A 17,482-nucleotide genomic window follows, 5' to 3' on the forward strand; every position below is an offset into this window, starting at 1 on the left:
ACAGGGTTGCGGGGGTCTGCTGGAGCCAATCTCAGCCAACACAGCAGACACGGGGAGAACATACAAACTCCACGCAAGGAGGACCCGGGAAGCAAACCCAGGTCTCCTTACTGCGAGGCAGCAGCACTACCCAGTGTGTCACCGTGCTGCCCAAGCAGTATTTAGTTGTATGAAATGAAATCAAATGTGAAAAACTGGCTGTGCAAAAATGTGGGTCCCCTTGTAATTTTGCTGATTTGAATGCCTGTCACTGCTCAATGCTGATTACTTACAACACCAAATTGGTTGGATGAGCTCGTTAAGCCTTGAACTTCATAGACAGGTGTGTCCAATCATGAGATATAAAGGGATTTAAGGTGCTCAATTACAAGTTGTGCTTCCCTTTGACTCTCCTCTGAAGAGTGACAGCATGGGATCCTCAAAGCAACTCTCAAAAGATCTGAAAACAAAGATTGTTGAGTCTCCTGGTTTAGGGGAAGGCTACAAAAAGCCATCTCAGAGGTTTAAACTGTCAGTTTCTGTAACTGTAAGGAATGGAATCAGGAAATGGAAGGCCACAGGCACAGTTGCTGTTAAACCCAGCAGGTCTGGCAGGCCAAGAAAAATGCAGGAGTGGCACATACGCAGGATTGTGAGAATGGTTACAGACAAGCCACAGATCACCTCCAAAGACCTGCAAGAACATCTTGCTGCAGATGGTGTATCTGTACATCATTCTACAATTCAGCACAATTAGCACAAAGAACATCTGTATGGCAGGGTGATGAGAAAGAAGCCCTTTCTGCACTCACACCACAAACAGAGTCGCTTGTTGTATGCAAATGCTCAGTTAGACAAGCCAGATTCATTTTAAAACAAAGTGCTTTGGACTGATGAGACAAAAATTGAGTTATTTGGTCAAAACAAAAAGCGCTTTGCATGGCGGAAGAAGAACACTGCATTCCAAGGAAAACACCTGCTACCTACTGTCAAATTTGGTGGAGGTTCCATCATGCTGTGGGGCTGTGTGGCTAGTTCAGGGACTGGGGCCCTTGTTAAAGTCGAGGGTCAGATGAATTCCACTCAATATCAACAAATTCTTCAGGATAATGTTCAAGCACCAGTCACAAAGTTGAAGTTACGCAGGGGTTGGATATTCCAACAAGACAATGACCCAAAACACAGTTCGAAATCTACAAAGGCATTCATGCAGAGGGAGAAGTACAATGTTCTGGAATGGCCGTCACAGTCCCCTGACTTCAATATCATCAAAAATCTATGGGATGATTTGAAACAGGCTGTCCATGCTTGGCAACCATCAAATTTAACTGAACTGGAGAGATTTTGTAATGAAGAATGGTCAGAAATACCTCCATCCAGAATCCAGACAGTCATCAAAGGCTATAGGAGGACAGCGTCTAGAGGCTGTTAGATTAGCAAAAGGAGGCTCAGCTAAGGATTGATGTCATATCTCTGTTGAGGTGCCCACATGCACCTGTCTAATTTTGTTATGATGCATATTGCATATTTTCTGTTAATACAATAAACTTAATGTCACTGCTGAAATCCTACTGTTTCCATAAGGCATGTCAGATATTAAAAGGAAGTTGCTACTTTGAAAGCTCAGTCAATGATAAACAAAAATCCAAAGAATTCACAAACTTTTTCATATGACTGTATATTTACGTAGTGATGATTGGCTCCAGCAGACCCCCGACCCTGTAGTTAGGATATAGCGGGTTGGATAATGGATGGATGGATGGATGGATGGAAAGAAATATTGTATGTTTTAAAAAAAGGATCCTACTGGCAACATGTACAAGTGAAGAAGGAATAGATCCTTATAAGATTATAAGAGATGCCCCTTCAGTCTCAGCTTTCAAATCCCAGCTGAAGACTTACTACTTCAGTTTAGCACACCCTGACTAGAGCTGCTGATTAGCTGTGCAGACTGCATCTCTGTTGTTAGTCATTAGTACTAAAATATAAGTAATATGATAGTTGTACTGCAGTGGGTTGGCGCCCTGCCCAGGACTGGTTCCTGCCTTGCGTCCTGTGTTGAATGGGATTGGCTGCAGCAGACCCCTGTGACCCTGTGTTCGGATTCAACGGGATGGAAACTGGATGGATGATAGTTGTAAATTGTTACTAACCCTCACCTATTCTGTTTCTCTTCTTGGTACTCAAATGTGGCACTTGGTGCCACTGTCCACCTGCCAAGCTGTTTTGCCTGCCTAAGGTAAAGTCATCTCTGATAAAAGATTGCAGGAATTGTGGGGTAGAGGGGTCCTTTCATCAGATTGGCTGGCCCATCGCTGTCTCCGCTGTGGAATGGCCAGTAGGGGGAGGTGGCTTGATGGTTGAGGTCTCCAGGACTCTAAACAAATCCAAATCATATTATGGGATATCATCTACTGTTAAATTCTGCTCCATACTTGTAATATTTTTATTTTACTATTATATTGTGTTGAGGATTACTTGTGTTCTGTTCTGTGTATTGTATTGTATTGACCCCAATTCTTTTTGACACCCACTGCACGCCCACTTTACCTGGAAAGGGGTCTCCCTCTGAACTGCCTTTCCTAAGGTTTCTTCCATTTTTTCCCTACAAGGGTTTTTTGGGGGTTGTTCCTTGTCTTCTTAGAGAATCAAGGCTGGGGGTATGTCAAGAGGCAGGGCCTGTTAAAGCCCATTGCGGCACTTCTTTTGTGATTTTGGGCGAAGCAAAAATAAATTGTATTGTATTGTATTGTATCCATGAGGGACCCCACAGGTGGGAGCCGCCAAGGATGAGGAGAGATGGCCCAAACTTATTCCTGTGAGATGTGACCTGCACCTTTCCTAAGGCGATCCTTGTGTACCCACAGACTGCTCAAGATGGACGATGAAGACAGCTGTGTCCCCAGAGACCCTTATTAATAAGGGAGGTCATTTAGGACCCTTAAAAGTGCAGACTGAAACACTTCAAACATGCCATTTTCATTTAAAAATGCTTTAAACCGTTGAAAGAGAACCTTCTCCAGAATTTTAGAAAGAAGGGCCAACTTGGAGAGGGGGTCTGACGTTTGACATGTCCTGAAAGTAAAGACTTAGCTTTTTTTTTCATTGAAAGGCTGCACTTTTACAGCACATTTACAAAATGGATGGGACTGCATTGGCCTCAGGACTACTACAGGATGAGCCTGTAGAGTCAGCCGAGTGGGTTGGGGTGGAGGTCCTTCGATAGACGATCCCTTGTAGTTTTCAGTCGGCCACATGCCTTGGTCTGGTGTGCACCATGCTTTCACTGTCAAAGCGTTTGTGACAGGTGCCTGGTCACACTTACTGGTAATCTATCTTAGACACCATTAAAATATCCGACTACGCCACCCAGTTTTATTAAGAGACTGGGAACTCTTGAAATTTACCGATAGTAGTGCACAGGTTTGTTTAAATTGTGCGGTGAGTAAACACACGATGAAAGACACAGCAGAAATTTCAGGAAAAGCAACACTAACTTCTATTACACAAGACAATAAGGCCGGAGTTATACTTCTCGCGACACGACGCATGCTGCAGCGGACGCTCCTGCTACGCAAGCGTTGAAGTGTTTATACTTTACGTAAATCTGGAGGAATCCGCCATGTGGCAGTGCGAGATATTATCACGGTGAGAACATGTTCGGCTTCTCTGTGTTGTGAATTGCCTAGAACACTAATTAAATTCCGATGACACCTTACTGCAATATCTCTGAAAAGGATGTTTATTGATTAAATCCAGGGATGTGTCCATTCCAGCAAGCATTGGGCACAAGTGAGAAACAATCCCTGGACGAGGCCTCAGCTCATCGCAAGGTGAATACAAGCACACACATACACTGGCGTCATTTTAGCGGCACCAAATCCCCAAATCTGCATATCTTTGGAAGGAAACCGGAGCACACTGATGAAACCCAGCAGGAAAACATGTAAACTCCAGGCAGGGAATATCAGCGACGTGACTCCCTGCAAGACAGCAGCGCTAACGCTCCGCCACCGTGTCACCCCATGTGTGTGATTATTAACAGTATTCATTATTTAAACGAAATTATCGATTTATCTGTAAAATGTAATAAACATACTTTAATGCTTTTCATCATGAAAGTGATATCAAGTATAAATCTAAGGATTCTAAATGTGCAGAGAGTTGGAATATCATACATTTAATGTGCTCTGTGTGGCGATTTATTGCTGGCGATTCGCTGCTGTCAGGAGCAGAGGAAGCCCTAGAAAAAAAGACGGCACAGAAGACGGTATGTGAGAATTTTAAAATGTATCGTGTCATTACGATCGAGAATATGCGGCGCTTGAATATAAAAGCACCACGAATACATCTGTATGTCGGCATTTTGCTTCACCACATCGAACCATTTATCAAATATCGAAGCGCGTACACCGATCTCGTAGGATCCGCAAAGCGGCTTTCTGTCACATGTAGATAGTAAACAGAGACTCTGATGTCACATTCCAACTTTTAGCACACTGCGTCCCCCGACTTTTTGCTGGTACTGCAACTCACGCACATGTCGCGTTAATTTCTGAGGACCCGCTCAGAGGACGCATCAAATGAATGATGAAAACGCGTGGCGGCCATGATGCGGGTGCGTACGCGCTCTGAGCGTGAAGTAAAAATGAGCCCTAAAATGTACATTAAAAAGATAAACGAACATAACAAAATCTAAATTTTTTGTTAAAAATGTCACCTAAGCAATAAGAGCTTCATCAGCAATAAATGACTTCTCATTAAGAAACTGGGTTGGAACAAAAACCTGCAGCCACTGTAGCCCTCCAGGACCGACACTGCCCTCCTCTGCTCTATGATGATGCACTCCTCTTGTTCTCCAGGCTCCTTGTCAGTCAATCATTTGAGTCTTTATCTTCTTCTGTTTTTTAATTTGCTCCTTCCAGCCAGTTATCCCTTTCTTGTGTTTAGGTGCTCTGTGATGTTGCTCTCCTCTTACTCTCCCGGATCCTTCTCAAAATAAGTCAGTTAAATGATCTTCTCCTCTTGTTTGTGACGCACTGGAATGCGTGGTTAACATTTGAGGATATGGTCATTGTGAGTAGCTACATTTTCTTGTGTTCTGGTGCTCTGTGGTGATTCACTCCTCTTACACATCTTACTTTATCAGACGACACAATGATCTTCTTTCCTTGGTGATCTGCTCCTTGTGGCTTCTTCTGATTTTCTTGTGCTTGTGTGACCTCTGCTGATTCACTCCACTTGCTCCCTCGGTTCATGGTCAGACCTTCAGTTACGCTAGTTTAATCTTCTGTTCTGTGGTCTGCTCCTTGAAGCTAGTTGCAACCTTGTTGTGTTTAGATGCTTGTTGAAGAAGCACTCCTCTTACTCGTCTCTCTCTTTGTCAGACTGTCACTTGAACTGTTTGCCCTCTGTGTTTATGGTGTGCCTGGTTAATTGTATCGAGTGTCTTAAATTGGTTTGAGTCCTACCTGGAATGTAGAAAATTCATTGTTATTTGTGGTAATTATACTTCAAAGACACATGATATCATATATGGTGTTCCACAAAGCTCTATCCTGGGCCTGCTGCTCTTTTCGATTTACATGCCTCCATTAGGTCAGATTATCTTGGGGCATAACATGAGCTACCACAGCTATGCTGATGACACACAGCTGTACTTATCAATAGCGCCTGATGACCCTGACTCTCTTAATTCACTGACACAATGTCTTACTTGTGTTTCTAAATAGATGAATAGTAATTTTCTCAAGCTAAATAAAGAGAAAACTGAAATTTAAGTGATTGGCAATAATGGATATAATGAGGTTATTAGAAATAAACTTGATGCATTAGGATTAAAAGTCAAGATGGAGGTAAAGAATTTAGGGGTAACCGTTGACTCTGACCTGAATGTTAAATCACATATTAATCAGATTACTGGGACAGCATTTTTTCACTTAAGAAATATAACAAAAGTTAGACATCTTATATCATTGAAAGATGCTGAGAAATTAGTTCACTAGATTAGATAGATAGATAGATAGATAGATAGATAGATAGATAGATAGATATGTAATGCACTATATAATAGATAGATAGTGAAAGGCACTATATTATAGATAGATAGATAGATAGATAGATAGATAGATAGATAGATAGATAGATTAGCAACATACTAATAAAAAACAATATTAAATTAAAGAGTGATCACAATGCAGGTATACAGACAAACAATAACTTTGAATAATGTTTATTACTAGATTACTGTAACGCACTCCTCTCAGGACCACCAAAAAAAGACATCAGTCGATTGTAACGAGTGCAGAATGCAGCTGCTTGAATCTTAACTAGGAAAAGAAAATCCGAGCACATCACCCCAGTTTTGATGTCACTACACTGGTTACCTGTGTCATTCAGAATTGACTTTAAAGTACTGCTTATGGTTTACAAAGCCTTAAATAATCTGCTCCATCTTATATTTCAGAATGTCTGACACCTTACACTTCAAATCGTAACCTTAGATCTTCAAATGAGGGTCTGCTTAGAATTCCAAGAGCTAAACTTAAAAGAAGCGGTGAGGCGGCCTTCTGCTGTTATGCATCTAAAATCTGGAATAGCTGACCGATAGGAAAATTGCCGGGCTGATACGGTGGAGCACTTTAAAAAACTGCTAAAAACACATTACTTTAACATGTCTTTCTCATAGCTTCATCTTAGTTTAATCCTGATGCTCTTCATATTCAATTAATTATCATTATTATTCAGGGTGGCTCCAAAATCCCTACTAACCCCTACTCTCTCTTCTGTTCTTTTTCCAGTTTTCTGTGGTGTTGATCTGCACCACCACCTCCTAATCAAAGCACTGTGATGTCCCTACTTTGATGGATTAAAAGCCAGAAGTCCACGTGACCGTCATCATCAAGTCCTTCCATGAGATCCCTGAATACCATGAGGACTGATTGAGGTCATTGATGTTAGGTAGAATGTCTAGAGGGGGCTGGGTGGTCTCGTGGCCTCAGACCCCCTGCAGATTTTATTTTTTTCTCCAGCCGTCTGGAGTTTTTTTGTTTTTTCTGTCCTCCCTGGCCACCGGACCTTACTTTAATTCTATGTTAATTAGTGTTCTCTTATTTTAATTCTTATTTTGTCTTTACTTCTCTTTCTTCATCCTGTAAAGCCTTTTGAGGTACATTATTTGTATGAAAATGTGCTCTAGAAATAAATGTTGGTGTTGTTGTTGTTGTTGATACGGTCCTTCTGATGAGTTGTAGCCTTCTTGTGTTTAGATGCTCTGTGGTGCTGCACTCCTCTTTCTGTCTCGGCTCACTCTCACAGAGTCAGTTGAATCGTCTTCTTCTTCTTGAGATTTTTCATCTGCCGGTTATCTCTTCGTTGTGTTTCAGTGCTCTGCTCCTACAGTCAGTTATCCCTTTCTTGTGTTTAGATGGTCTATGGTGATGCTCTCCTGTTACTCTCCTGGCTCTTTGACACTTTATCTCTTGAGTCATTTTTCTTGTTCTCTTTTATAACTGTAACCCTTTCTTGTGTTTCGTCGCGCTGTGGTGATGCGCTCCTCTTGCTCTCCTGGGCTGCTTGTCAGTCAGTCAGTCAGTTGAAGGATCTTCTTGCTGTGTTTGTAGGGTTCCTGGTTTAAATGTATTTATTATGTTTGATGACATGGTCCTTCTGATGAGTTGTAACCTTCTTGTGTTTAGATGCTCTGTGGTGCTGCACTCCTCTTTCTCTCTCGGCTCACTCTCAGAGAGTCAGTTGAATCGTTTCCTTCTTGAGATTTTTCAACTGCCGGTTATCCCTTTCTTGTGCTGAAGTGCTCTGTGGTGCTGCGCTCCTCTTGTTCTCCGAGTTCCTTGTCAAACTGTCAGTTTCTTGATGTTCCTGCTGTGTTTGTGAGGAGGCACCTCATTAAATGTATTAGGTTTGGTGATCGGCGCCTTATGGCTGCTTGTCACCATCCTATAGATTAGCCATCACATTCTCTTGACTGGATGAGCCGTCGTTGTGTTCCCCTCTTATCTGTGTGGCATGCTGATGTATTCATGTTGTTCAGCCATCTTCCTCTGGTGCCCGGTGATGTGAGATGAGCTCAGTTCTGTTGACCCAGATGACCCTCTTGGCTCCCCTACACACCAGCCTTGGTGGAGTTGAACGGATTTTGCCCTCCACATCAGCAGCACGGGTGGACCTCCAGGCCCCAGGCGATGCCCGCCTTCTGTAAGTGGGCCTTCACAAAGGCGGCAGCAGCAGGGCGCCAGCAGCTCGCCTCGTCCGCTGAGACTCGTGCCACTCGGTGGGGCACAGCTGAGTGGCGGGCTCAAGTTCAGACTTGCTCTCCATTACCTGACAGGAGCTAAACATCCAATAATTTAATTAACTCTTTCCCTCCCAACAGACAGCATCAATTGTCGGAGATGCCCGGAGGCCCTCAATCAGACCTGATGAAATTGTTTCTTGCGTCGCTGCTCTCCTCTCCTGTGATGCTCAAGCGTGAACATCGGCGCTGGCTTACCTGTGGACCCTGGAGTGAGAAGGCAGCTTTCATTTAGCCTGCTGCGGATTGTCTAATTTCCTTTTGGGTGCTCATCTCCCACAAGGCAACAGACGGCAGCTTGAGTCAGATGGCGAGACGTAAAAATAGAAACGTAGCAGGTGACAACAGGCGGACCGAAGGGAAATCAGCGCGGCCCGCTTTGGCCATTCGAGGGACCGCCGGGGCGCACTGAGGGCTGGACAGGCGGACGGACGGACGGCAGCCAAGCTAAGCAGGACCCTCGCGTCTGCCGGCGACGACGGGGTTAACAGCTGCACGTATAAATATGATTCAATTATTCATAATTAACTCGCACTCATTTGAAATTAGTGCCGCTTTCCCCTGCGCACAAAATATCATTAAGAGCGCTTGATCATTTTTATCCTTCTCGTAGCGCCAGTGATGCCTCGCTGCCATTTGATGTGAGCCCAATTGTGCTGAAGCCTACAGGATATTATCAGCGACGGCGTGTGAAAGCCATGAATTTAATACTAATTTCACAATTTAGGGCCAGTCAATCACGGCCTCTTTTGATTGCGCACTCCGAGACTCTTAGGGCTGCAAGTTTACATTAAATGGCGCTGATTAGAATTTACGGCGTCAGGCGCTTCGCTTCAATTACTTGCGCGGTGTGTCCGCCCGCTGAGACTTCGCTGGCCGCTTGTGCGAAGGGAAAGATGAAACGGCGCTCCTCCTTTCCCATTTACCTCTTATCGGGCCGCCGAATGTTTGCCTTTCTTTTGCCTTCCGCTACATGCCCACCTATCTCGTCATCTTTGGGGTCCCATTGTCCCAGCAGGCGGATCACCTCGCTGCGAGTCGGGAAGCCGGGCGGAACAAACGGGACTGTCGGCCAATCTGGACGGGAGGAGTCGATCAAGTGCTTAGTTTATATAGCGCCTTTCATCACATTGCGCTTTACAAAGCAGGTTAAAAGAAGACAATCGAACAAAAAATCGGCAGGCATCCAATGCTTATTTTTTACTTGCCTTTTGTAGTGCGTCACATTAAAACAAGTGTTTAATTTATATAGTGCCTTTTGCAGTGCACATCTCCATAATGAAATAATGAAATAGATAAATAAATATTCAGTAATTAATTTGAGAAGACTAATGCTGATTTCGCAGGTCATCTTCAAAATAATAATAAAAACAAAACACTTCATTTATCTAAATCAGGATGCGCGTTCACAGCGCAACACATTTTGTTTATTTTTGCAGTGAGCATCACTATCGTAATGATTTATTAAACAAACAAAAAGTAAGACGTTTTAAAGCAGCGCGAATTAAAAGACAATAAAAGACAATTAAATAAATTAATTTTTATTTTATATTGCCTTTCACGATGTGACACATTTTCTTTTACAAAGCAAGCTAAAATAAGATAATGGAACAAAAATCAGTCAGCCTATGCTTATTTTATATTTGCCTTGTGTATATAATTAAAATGCTTTACAAAGCAACACAACAATATAATAAATATTTATAGCGCATTATATAGTGTGCATCATCACAGTGTGCTTTACAAAATGTGCTTTACGTTTCACATGGTGTCATCATCATGTTCAGAAATCAGACAAAAAACAATCAATGCTTATTTTACATAGTGTCTTTTATAGTGTGCATCATCATAATGTTTTGCAAAGCAACACATATTAAATGATAAGCTAAAAAAAGATAAAAGATAAAATGATGTTTATAACACCTTTTACAATAAGCATTATCATAATTTTGAAAACAAGCCAAAGATAAGACTTCCAGGAAGCGAGTTCATTATGTTTTATAAAGCAGCATAGATAGATAGATAGTGAAAGGCACTATATTATAGATAGATAGATAGATAGATAGATAGATAGATAGATAGATAGATAGAATGGAAAGCACAATATAATAGATAGATAGATAGATAGTGAAAGGCACTATATTATAGATAGATAGATAGATAGATAGATAGTGAAAGGCACTATATAATAGATAGATAGATAGATAGATAGATAGATAGATAGATAGATAGATAGATAGATAGATAGATAGATAGATAGATAGATAGAATGGAAAGCACTATATAATAGATAGATAGATAGTGAAAGGCACTATATTAAAGATAGACAGATAGATAGATAGATAGATAGATAGATAGATAGATAGATAGATAGATAGATAGATAGATAGATAGATATGAAAGGCACTATATAACAGATAGATAGATAAATAGTGAAAGGCACTATATTATAGATAGATAGATAGATAGATAGATGGATAGATATGTAATACACTATATAATAGATAGATAAATAGTGAAAGGCACTATATGATAGATAGATAGATAGTGAAAGGCACTATATGATAGATAGATAGATAGATAGATAGATAGATAGATAGATAGATAGATAGATAGATAGATAGATAGATATGTAATACACTATATAATAGATAGATAAATAGTGAAAGGCACTATATGATAGATAGATAGATAGATAGATAGATAGATAGATAGTGAAAGGCACTATATAATAGATAGATAGATAGATAGATAGATAGATAATGAAAGGTGCTATATAAGATAGATAGATAGATAGATAGATAGATAGATAGATAGATAGATAGATAGATAGATAGATAGATATGTAATGCACTATATAATAGATAGATAGTGAAAGGCACTATATTATAGATAGATAGATAGATAGATAGATAGATAGATAGATAGATAGATAGATAGATAGATAGATAGATATGAAAGGCACTATTTAACAGATAGACAGATAGATATGAAAGGCACTATATAATAGATAGATAGATAGATAGATAGATAGATAGATAGATAGATAGATAGATAATGAAAGGTGCTATATAAGATAGATAGATAGATAGATAGATAGATAGATAGATAGATAGATAGATAGATAGATAGATAGATAGATAGATATGTAATGCACTATATAATAGATAGATAGTGAAAGGCACTATATTATAGATAGATAGATATGAAAGGCACTATTTAACAGATAGACAGATAGATATGAAAGGCACTATATAATAGATAGATAGATAGATAGATAGATAGATAGATAGATAGATAGATAGATAGATAGATAGATAGATAGATACTTTATTCATTCCCTCAGAAAAATTCAGGAAGACCATGAATGTTCACTTTGTACAGCGGTTTTCACAGTGAGCATCATCATAATGTGTGTTACACAGCAAATTAAAAGGCTGATCCTCCTTTTAATATCTATCTAATAGATAGATAGATAGTGAAAGGCACTATATTAAAGATAGACAGATAGATAGATAGATAGATAGATAGATAGATAGATAGATAGATAGATAGATATGAAAGGCACTATATAACAGATAGATAGATAAATAGTGAAAGGCACTATATTATAGATAGATAGATAGATAGATAGATAGATAGATAGATAGATAGATAGATAGATAGATGGATAGATATGTAATACACTATATAATAGATAGATAAATAGTGAAAGGCACTATATGATAGATAGATAGATAGTGAAAGGCACTATATAATAGATAGATAGATAGATAGATAGATAGATAGATAGATAGATAGATAGATAGAATGGAAAGCACTATATAATAGATAGATAGATAGATAGTGAAAGGCACTATATGATAGATAGATAGATAGATAGATAGATAGATAGATAGATAGATAGATAGATAGATAGATATGTAATACACTATATAATAGATAGATAAATAGTGAAAGGCACTATATGATAGATAGATAGATAGATAGATAGATAGATAGATAGATAGATAGATAGATAGATAGTGAAAGGCACTATATAATAGATAGATAGATAGATAGATAGATAGATAGATAGATAGATAGATAGATAGAATGGAAAGCACTATATAATAGATAGATAGATAGATAGATAGATAGATAGATAGATAGATAGATAATGAAAGGTGCTATATAAGATAGATAGATAGATAGATAGATAGATAGATAGATAGATAGATAGATAGATATGTAATGCACTATATAATAGATAGATAGTGAAAGGCACTATATTATAGATAGATAGATAGATAGATAGATAGATAGATAGATAGATAGATAGATAGATAGATAGATATGAAAGGCACTATTTAACAGATAGACAGATAGATATGAAAGGCACTATATAATAGATAGATAGATAGATAGATAGATAGATAGATAGATAGATAGATAGATAGATAGATAGATAGATAGATAGATAGATAGATAGATAATGAAAGGTGCTATATAAGATAGATAGATAGATAGATAGATAGATAGATATGTAATGCACTATATAATAGATAGATAGTGAAAGGCACTATATTATAGATAGATAGATATGAAAGGCACTATTTAACAGATAGACAGATAGATATGAAAGGCACTATATAATAGATAGATAGATAGATAGATAGATAGATAGATAGATAGATAGATAGATAGATAGATAGATAGATAGATAGATAGATACTTTATTCATTCCCTCAGAAAAATTCAGGAAGACCATGAATGTTCACTTTGTACAGCGGTTTTCACAGTGAGCATCATCATAATGTGTGTTACACAGCAAATTAAAAGGCTGATCCTCCTTTAAGATACTGTCATCATCATAATCATCATCATCATTTTCATCATCCTCATAAATCATCCAAAAATGAGACAACCAACATTTATTATATCGGACATCATCATAAGTCTTTGCATGACAAATCAACACTCAAGCCAATTGCCATTCATATTGTGACTGTCACAGTGAGTGACACTGATTCACATTACGTTCATTTGAGCTTTTTATCCAAATCACAGATACACATAATTTGCTGTACTGATTGCACTGATGAAGAATGGTGTGGCGCTGTCCAAGTCCACATTCGTTAGCAGCCAAGAGCTGCATGCCAGTATTGAAAATCATAACATGATGGCATCCATATCCAAGCAATATTGCAGCACTGCAAAATAAATAATCACTACGAACAGGTATCTATCTATCTATCTATCTATCTATCTATCTATCTATCTATCTATCTATCTATCTATCTATCTATCTAAGAGAAATCAGTTATTAAAGTGAGTATCTCATGACAGCAGATATTTGAAGTCCCCTTCCTCTGCCTGTCACTAATGGTTAATGGATGATGTCAATCTGCTGTTTAAGACCAAAGGAATGGCGTCTGTGTCTCTAAGCCAAGTTCTGATCAAAAAGCAGACCACAGACTTTAAAAAATTAAAGAATTTATTATGTAATGAATATGAATTGTTTAATTGGCAATATTTGTAAACAGTTAATTGTCAGAGAATTAGGTTAGTGTGTAAATTATATTATGTTGATAAATTATGTAACAGCCAGGTCTGTTCAAACACTGATTTAATCTAAAATGAACTTGGCATCTTTTAGTTCCCCCCCATAAAAAGGTAAAGTTTTAAAGTTGGAAAAGCCCAAATATTTATCCAGAAGAAACCACAGGTGTTATGTATCAGTGTGAAGTTCATCTATATTTTATATTTTAATGTTGTCTTTGTTGTCTTTGTATTCTTTTTATCATGGTTTCAGTTATTTACATCAATTTTGTTCCTTATTGGTTACTTGTGGGTGGAGTCACTCTGACATCACCACTGATCCCTCCCTCCGGCTATATAAGTGTGCTGAGAAGGCTCTGGCATTGGAGATCATTTGTTTTACTGTGCTATTCTGTAAGTGCTTCTTCCATCCATCCATTATCCCAACCCGCTATGCCCTAACTACAGGATCACGGGGGTCTGCTGGAGCCAATCCCAGCCAGCACAGGGAGCAAGTCAGGAAACAAACCCTGGGTAGGATGCCAGCCCACCACAGGGCACATACACACAAACACACCAAGCACACACTAGAGACAATTTAGGACCGCCAGTGCATCTAACCTGCATGTCTTTGAACTGTGGGAGGAAACCCATGCAGACATGGGGACAACATGCAAACTCCACACAGGGAAGACCCGGGAAGCGAACCCAGGTCTCCTAACTGCGAGGCAGCAGTGCTACCACTGTGCCAGCATGCTGCCCGTAAGTGCTTCTTGCTATTTGGAATTAATAATTTTTTTTTGTGATTTTCTTGCTCTGATTCAAAATCCTCCTCTTAACATTGTAATGGATGGCTGGGGCCCATGCCTAGCTGGGACGCCCCTTCACCACATCTGCCAGGGGGACAAGGGTGGGAAGCCCAGTATCTCCCCCTGGATGCTAGATGGCAGCCTTCCTGGGTTGCAGCGGTGCCTCTGGCTCCCCCAGGATTCCGCAGGCGCCACCAGGGGGTGCTGCAACAGGAGCGGCTGGCCCCTTTTGGGCACTGGTTTCGCCTTACCCGGAAGTGCAGCCGGATGTCGGCAATCAACTACCAGGAGCACTTCTGGGTACCCAATAAAAGGGGGCCAGTGACCACCACTCAGTAGCCAGAGTCGGGAGGAGGAGGAGGACTAAGCTTGTAGAGGAGTGGTGGTAGAAGAGAGAAAAGCGCTTTTGTGTGTTGTTACTGTGCTTGGAATTCTGCTGTGTCTGTGAGTACGAGGAAGGTGTAGCCCACAGATGAAGAAAAAATAAAAGTTTATTTATTTTACACGTGCCTCCCGGGTCCAATCTGTGTCGGGTTGGGTGCTATATAGCGCCTTTCTTATAACATATAAAAGCTTGAATGGTTGAGGCCCTGCTTGCTTATCTAAACTTTATCATTATTTACAGACCAGAGTACACATTAAGATCTCAAGTAGATGCTGGTCTACTTATGGGAGGTCAAGCTTTTAGTTATAGGACCCCCCTAAACTGTGGAGTGGTCTGCCTGCTACTATAAGAGATGCCCCTTCAGTCTCAGCTTTCAAATCCCGGCTGAAGACTCACTACTTCAGTTTAGCACACCCTGACTAGAGCTGCTGATTATCTGAGCATACTGCATCTCTGTTTCTTAGTTATTAGCACTAAAACATAAGTAATACAATAGTTATACTTTGTTATTAACCCTCCCCTATTCTGTTTCTCTTCTCGGTAATCAAATGTGGCACTTGGTGCCACTGCCCACCCGCCAAGTTGTTTGCCTGCCTAAGGAAAAGTCATCTCAGATAAAGCAGCCATGGCATCGTAGGGTAGAAGGGTCCTTTCATCTGATTGGCTGGTCCAGCAGTGACTCAACCGTTGAATGGCCAAGAGGGGGAGGCGGCTTGTTGGCTGAGGTCTCCGGGACTCTGACGGCGTCTGACTTGACGGACTCCTTTTCTACACTCTGGCTGTGGTTCTACAATTAGCTGATGGACAGATGGTGTTGTTGTTTTTCATTTATGTTAATTAGTTTCTATTTTATTTTTTTTTTGTATTTGAACAAATCTGTGTCCTCATATGTGATAGTTGTGTATTTAGTGAGCGGTATCATCATCTTTTCTTGTATTCTGCCTTGTAGCTTGTACTGTTGTATTTTATTCCTGAGGTGGCCATGGTAGATCGGCCATCTAGATCTGTGAAGGGAACTTGTGTTCTACTTTTATGTGTTGTAATTACCCCAAATTTGTATACACCCACTGCACACTCCACCTACCTGGAAAGGGGTCTCTCTCTCTCTGAATTGCCTTTCCCAAGATTTCTTCCATTTTCTTTCCCCACAAGGTTTTTTTTTTTGGGAGTTTTTCCGTGTCTTCTTGGACAGTCCAGGCTGGGGGGCTGTCAAAACGCATGTGGCACTCCTTGTGTGATTTTGGATGATACAAGAACAAATTGTTGTTGTTGTTAATTAAGGATTCTGATTTTTGGTTTTCATATTGGGTGTTGCTTTTCTAGGCAACTCCTTCTGTCTCTTTTTTCTCTGCTGAGCCTTTTCCTGTATTTTGGCATCTATTTGTAAATAAGACTTTCGCTAATGAAGATTCCTTGTTTGCCAGTTTTCAAACAAGCAGTGGGTTTATGGTCATCCCTCCTCTTGTGAAGCTTCTGTGATTATATTTAGGACATTTCAGTTTATTTTTGAGGGTTCAGTCCGTATAGGGCCTGTAAAGCCTGAGGCAGGCCAGTTTAGTTGGAATTAAGCCCCAAGGGTTATGGCCTTTCTCAGGCAGGCAAAGGGGGTCAGTACTGGCCAGTAAAATCTTTTTGGAGACTCAAATCCATTTAGTCTTTGTGGAAGACTCCTTTACATATCAGAATGATCTCCAGCTCCAGAGCCTTCTCAGCTTACTTAAAAGACCAGAGGAGAGCACTCAGGAGTGGCCCCACCCCCTGGGGCTCCACCCACCCTGAACTTACAGACACAGTGCATAATCAACCGATAAATCAATTGAACAAAATATGACAAAATCAGAATTTAAACACAGCAAACAACAATGAAACATTAAATACATGTAAATGCAGACGAAGACTGAGGCAGGAATGAATCCTGGAGAAACACCAGTCCATTATGGTGCACACATGGCCCGATTTAAATTTGAGAATTCACCCAGCAGTATGTCACCGACATAATCATTCTCAGGTCTTCAGAAATTGTTGTTAGTTATGATCACTTTATTTAGTCTGTTTTTGTGGTTTCTGATGGTGAATGTGGGACTCTGATAGTAGATGATAGGGTGTCCCAAAGCTGGACACTTGTGCAGTATGTACGCCCACGCGTAAAGCTCATCCTCATTTGTTTAATGTCTACTTTGTCTCATTGTCAGAGCGGGATCAGGACACTGGGACACTATCAAAATGAACATTGAGGTGGAATAAATTAAGGGCAGGACTTTTTGTCTTTGTCTTCTTCTTAGTCATACTCGTGATGTTGTTCAAATTTAATTTAATTTAATGTAATGAACCTCCTGTTGGAGTTCTGATTGCACTGTTCTACATTGTCACACATGATCATCTGACAATCTCTTCATGGGCTTTGTTAAGGTATGTAATGACCCGCCGGACCAGGAGGGGGCGCTGCTGCTAATACTGTCTTCTCCCTTCTCTCCCTGC

Source organism: Erpetoichthys calabaricus, chromosome 2 (assembly GCF_900747795.2).
Source record: "Erpetoichthys calabaricus chromosome 2, fErpCal1.3, whole genome shotgun sequence".
In the NCBI taxonomy this organism is placed as follows: domain Eukaryota; kingdom Metazoa; phylum Chordata; class Cladistia; order Polypteriformes; family Polypteridae; genus Erpetoichthys; species Erpetoichthys calabaricus.